Source organism: Oncorhynchus gorbuscha, unplaced genomic scaffold (genome assembly GCF_021184085.1).
Source record: "Oncorhynchus gorbuscha isolate QuinsamMale2020 ecotype Even-year unplaced genomic scaffold, OgorEven_v1.0 Un_scaffold_5767, whole genome shotgun sequence".
NCBI classification, from domain to species: Eukaryota; Metazoa; Chordata; class Actinopteri; order Salmoniformes; family Salmonidae; genus Oncorhynchus; species Oncorhynchus gorbuscha.
Window position 1 is genome coordinate 15,722 of NW_025749497.1, and position 5,606 is coordinate 21,327.

The 5,606-nt window shown below is 58.7% G+C and overlaps 1 pseudogene; it reads right to left on the reverse strand.

Annotated features, from left to right (window-relative positions):
• Positions 1–1,098: 1,098 nt before the first annotated feature.
• On the reverse strand, positions 1,099–5,379 carry LOC124029188 (annotated as a pseudogene).
• Between the last annotated feature and the right edge of the window lie 227 nt (positions 5,380–5,606).

The following is a 5,606-nucleotide window of genomic DNA, read 5'->3' on the forward strand; positions in this document are numbered from 1 at the left end:
CCTTATGGTTGTCAAAAGGGGGAGACAAAAGCATATATCACTTGATTTTTGTTCTATTTTCCTTGGTTGATTTCTGTAAAAAATATGTTTTATTTAACTTTATTATTTTCATGAAATGCTGTTAACATATGTTATGTTGGAGCACTGAAATATAGGATAATGAGTGACACCCTTGTGGGTGTCAAAAGGGGGAATCAAAAGCTCCAGTTTCTATATAAATGTTAAGGGACATGCATCACTTCCTTGATTCACAAAATAAAGGTTTAAAGTTCATGGGTTCATCAGCAACCTAGTATATCGGATGGTGTGGTTAAAACCCACAGGGGTGTAAACAGGGGGATTATGAGGATTGTGTTATGCACTATAGCCCGTTACCATATGTGATTGAATATCTGCTGTGACAGGCCGGCTCAGAAGCAGGAACTACCGAGTACATTGTAATATTTTTGTCAGGAACAAGTCAGTTCTGTTTTTCCCTGTGGTGGGGCAGAGAGCCCGTGTATACAAACTATGCATTTACCACTTATTGCTTAGCTAATAAAAAAATGCATAGCATACGGTGCCTCATTGTCATATTTATCCTGATACCAGATTGGAATTGCCGCAACCCTGACACGATTAAGGGAAAAACCAAAAATAAACAGTATTTAATAAGTAAAAACCGTAAAGTTGTCATGTAGCAAAGTAGGCAAAACACAGCAACAAGTCTGCAAGTTGTGACCGGAAATGGCGTCAAAATCACAGGTGAAAATGCTGTTTGAGGTATCATGTGATGCTACTAGCATAAATGGACCAACACTGAGCAAATTTATCTTAAGTCAAATGGCAATTTAAAACACAGGGGTCAGAGTATTATTGCTGAGGCATGGATATAATGCTAAATAAATGTTGCCATCACCCCAGTTACTCAAGTCAGGTCATAGACCTCAACTCCAAGTAGGAACCACCAAAACAATACAGAGGACACAAGTATTACAGTTAATGTTTATTTGAGCTAAAACAAGCAAATGCAGTTACACACTGGACTAGAGTACCCGTGAACTCTTGCATGTCCCACGTCAGATATCCATGGCGTCGTCAGAGGACGGGCCGGTCGGGTCAGGACGGGGTCGCAGCGTCAGAGGTGGCGCGTCGCAGAGGACGGGGGCTCGCAGCGTCAGAGGTGGCGTCGTCACCGGACGGGCCGGTCGCAGCGTCAGAGGTGGCGTCGTCACCGGACGGGCCGGTCGCAGCGTCAGAGGGCGCGTCGTCAGACGGACAGGGGACGGGCGGTCGGCGTCAGAGGTGGCGTCGTCACCGGACACCGGACGGGCGGTCGCAGCGTCAGAGGTGGCGTCGTCACCGGACGGGCCGGTCGCAGCGTCAGAGGTGGCGTCGTCACCGGACGGGCGGTCGCAGCGTCAGAGGTGGCGTCGTCACCGGACGGGCCGTCGCAGCGTCAGAGGTGGCGTCGTCACCGGACGGGCGGTCGCAGCGTCAGAGGTCACCGGACGGGCGTCGCGTCAGGTGGCGTCGGACGGGCCGGTCGCAGCGTCAGAGGTGGCGTCGTCACCGGACGGGCCGGTCGCAGCGTCAGAGGTGGCGTCGTCACCGGACGGGCCGGTCGCAGCGTCAGAGGTGGCGTCGTCACCAGACGGGCCGGTCGCAGCGTCAGAGGTGGCGTCACCGGACGGGCCGGTCGCAGCGTCAGAGGTGGCGTCGTCACCGGACGGGCCGGTCGCAGCGTCAGAGGTGGCGTCGTCACCAGACGGGCCGGTCGCAGCGTCAGAGGTGGCGTCGTCACCGGACGGGCCGGTCGCAGCGTCAGAGGTGGCGTCGTCACCGGACGGGCCGGTCGCAGCGTCAGAGGTGGCGTCGTCACCGGACGGGCCGGTCGCAGCGTCAGAGGTGGCGTCGCCAGGACGGGCCGGTCGCAGCGTCAGAGGTGGCGTCGTCACCGGACGGGCCGGTCGCAGCGTCAGAGGTGGCGTCGTCAGAGGACGGGCCGGTCGCAGCGTCAGAGGTGGCGTCGTCAGAGGACGGGCCGGTCGCAGCTTCAGAGGTGGCGTCGTCAGAGGACGGGCCGTCAGAGGTGGCGTCGTCAGGACGGGCCGGTCGCAGCTTCAGAGGTGGCGTCGTCACCGGGACGGGCCGGTCGCAGTCAGAGGTGGCGTCGTCAGAGGACGGGCGTCGCGTCAGAGGTGGCGTCGTCACCAGACGGGCCGGTCGCAGCTTCAGAGGTGGCGTCGTCAGAGGACGGGCCGGTCGCAGCTTCAGAGGTGGCGGTCAGAGGACGGGCGGTCGCAGCTTCAGAGGTGGCGTCGTCACCAGGACGGGCCGGTCGCAGCTTCAGAGGTGGCGTCGTCAGAGGACGGGCCGGTCGCAGCGCTTCAGAGGTGGCGTCGTCAGAGGACGGGCCGGTCGCAGCTCAGAGGTGGCGTCGTCACCAGGACGGGCGGTCGCAGCGTCAGAGGTGGCGTCGTCACCAGACGGACGGGCGTCGCGTCGCAGGACGGGCGGTTCAGAGGTGGCGTCGTCAGGACGGGCGTCGCAGCGTCAGAGGTGGCGGGTCAGAGGACGGGGTCGCAGCGTCAGAGGTGGCGTCAGCGGGCCGGTCGCAGCTTCAGAGGTGGCGTCGTCAGAGGACGGGCCGGTCGCAGCTTCAGAGGTGGCGTCGTCAGAGGACGGGCCGGTCGCAGCTTCAGAGGTGGCGTCGTCGTCGGACGGGCCGGTCGCAGCTTCAGAGGTGGCGCGTCGTCAGGACGGGCCGGTCGCAGCTTCAGAGGTGGCGTCGTCAGAGGACGGGCCGGTCGCAGCTTCAGAGGTGGCGTCGTCAGTCAGGACGGGCCGGTCGCAGCTTCAGAGGTGGCGTCGTCAGAGGACGGGCCGGTCGCAGCTTCAGAGGTGGGCGTCGTCAGAGGACGGGCCGGTCGCAGCTTCAGAGGTGGGCGTCGTCAGAGGACGGGCCGGTCGCAGCTTCAGAGGTGGCGCGTCACCAGAGGACGGGCGGTCGCAGCTTCAGAGGTGGCGTCGGAGGACGGGCCGTCGCAGCTTCAGAGGTGGCGCAGAGGACGGGCCGGTCGCAGCTTCAGAGGTGGCGTCGTCAGAGGACGGGCCGGGCTTCAGAGGTGGCGTCGTCAGAGGACGGGCTTCAGAGGTGGGCGTCGTCACCAGGACGGGCCGGTCGCAGCGTCAGAGGTGGCGTCGTCACCAGGACGGGCGGTCGCAGCGTCAGAGGTGGCGTCGTCAGAGACGGGCGTCGCAGCGTCAGAGGTGGGCGTCGTCACCAGACGGGCCGGTCGCAGCTTCAGAGGTGGCGTCGTCACCAGACGGGGACGGGCTTCAGAGGTGGCGTCGTCGCAGCTTCAGAGGTGGCGTCGTCAGACGGGCCGGTCGCAGCTTCAGAGGCAGAGGACGGGCAGCGTCGTCGCAGCTTCAGAGGTGGCGTCGTCAGAGGACGGGCCGGTCGCAGCTTCAGAGGTGGCGTCGTCAGAGGACGGGCCGGTCGCAGCTTCAGAGGTGGCGTCGTCAGAGGACGGGCCGGTCGCAGCTTCAGAGGTGGCGTCGTCAGAGGACGGGCCGGTCGCAGCTTCAGAGGTGGCGGTCAGAGGACGGTCGCAGCTTCAGAGGTGGCGTCGTCAGAGGACGGGCCGGTCGCAGCTTCAGAGGTGGCGTCGTCAGAGGACGGGCGGTCGCAGCTTCAGAGGTGGCGTCGTCAGAGGACGGGCCGGTCGCAGCTTCAGAGGTGGGTCGTCAGAGGACGGGCGGTCGCAGCTTCAGAGGTCAGAGGACGGGCGTCGCAGCTTCAGAGGGACGGGCAGAGGACGGGGTCGCAGCTTCAGAGGTGGCGTCGTCAGAGGACGGGCGGTCGCAGCTTCAGAGGTGGCGTCGTCAGAGGACGGGCCGGTCGCAGCTTCAGAGGTGGCGCGTCGTCAGAGGACGGGCCGGTCGCAGCTTCAGAGGTGGCGTCGTCAGAGGACGGGCCGGTCGCAGCTTCAGAGGTGGCGTCGTCAGAGGACGGGCGTCGCAGCGTCAGAGGTGGCGTCGTCAGAGGACGGGCCGGTCGCAGCTTCAGAGGTGGCGTCGTCAGAGGACGGGCCGGTCGCAGCTTCAGAGGTGGCGTCGTCGTCAGAGGACGGGCCGGTCGCAGCTTCAGAGGTGGCGTCGTCAGAGGACGGGCCGGTCGCAGCTTCAGAGGTGGCGTCGTCAGAGGACGGGCCGGTCGCAGCTTCAGAGGTGGCGTCGTCAGAGGACGGGCCGGTCGCAGCTTCAGAGGTGGCGTCGTCACGAGACGGGCCGGTCGCAGCTTCAGAGGTGGCGTCAGACGGGCCGGTCGCGGGCCGGTCGCAGCTTCAGAGGTGGCGTCGTCAGAGGACGGGCCGGTCGCAGCGCAGCTTCAGAGGTGTCGCGCTTCGTCAGAGGACGGGCCGGTCGCAGCTTCAGAGGTGGCGCGGCGTCAGCTTCAGAGAGGACGGGCCGGTCGCAGCTTCAGAGGTGGCGTCGTCAGAGGACGGGCCGGTCGCAGCTTCAGAGGTGGCGTCGTCAGAGGACATGAGTCTCAGCTTCTCCTCAAATGACAGGGCATCATTTGCCAGAGAGTTACCGTGGTTTGGAGAAGCTTGGGATTCTACTTCATTGGTCTCTAAATACTCTTGAGAAAAACAAGAGGAACAGTTGGGTATTCTACAGCAACACATCTGTTCTACACGGTCTAGGCCAAATTGCTAATCGAATTTTGAGCAACATGAACCCAACAGGTTTCAAAGTATATGTTTCAGGCCGTACCTTCTCTGGCTTGTTTAGTGTCAGACCCTATGGATCGGAGCAAGGCCAGGGCATGCACAATGGAGACGTCATTTGATGACAGCTCTGAAAAATTTAGGTTATGGTACACAAGCAAAAGGTTTGACAGCATTATTTAGACAGAGTTACTCTATGCTGTTGAATGAGTGTCAAACACAGCAGCACCATAGACAGTGACAAAGAACATAGCTAGAAGGGTTGTGGAAATAAACATTTACCTCCAAGTCTCCTCTGCAGAGAGACTTGATCTTGCTTCTGGGACTTTCCAACAGGGTAACAAGAAACTGAGGAGAAAGTGTTGACAGAAGTTGAGTTCACACAAAATAGCTACATATATTAATAGCAGTGAAGAATAAAAGATGACCAACGCGGAAGATACAGACAGTCAAATATTAATACCCAACTTATAAAGTTAAGCATATTTACCAAACAAATCCCTTAAACATGAGTGAACCAACCTTTGACAACCCCCACAGTCATCACAACCAGCAGCAATTCTCTCACACCTCCCATGATCATGAAAATAATCTGTGTTATCAACAGGTAATGTCTTCCCATGGCCTGTATGAGGCTTATATAGGCCACTAATGACCGTTTACCTGACAAACATGGCTTAACGATCAATTAACAAGCTTGATTGAGTTGTTACGTTCAGATAGAAATAGACCATGTAGAACATATGTTGATTCTTATCAAGTTGGTGGGCAGGCAATCTTTTCTACTCCATATATTGCATTTATATCTGTAATGATTAACCCTAATGGTCTCAGATCAGCAGTAGAAAGAAGTAGGCCTAATTATTTTAGGTGTAATCTTCAAAGATA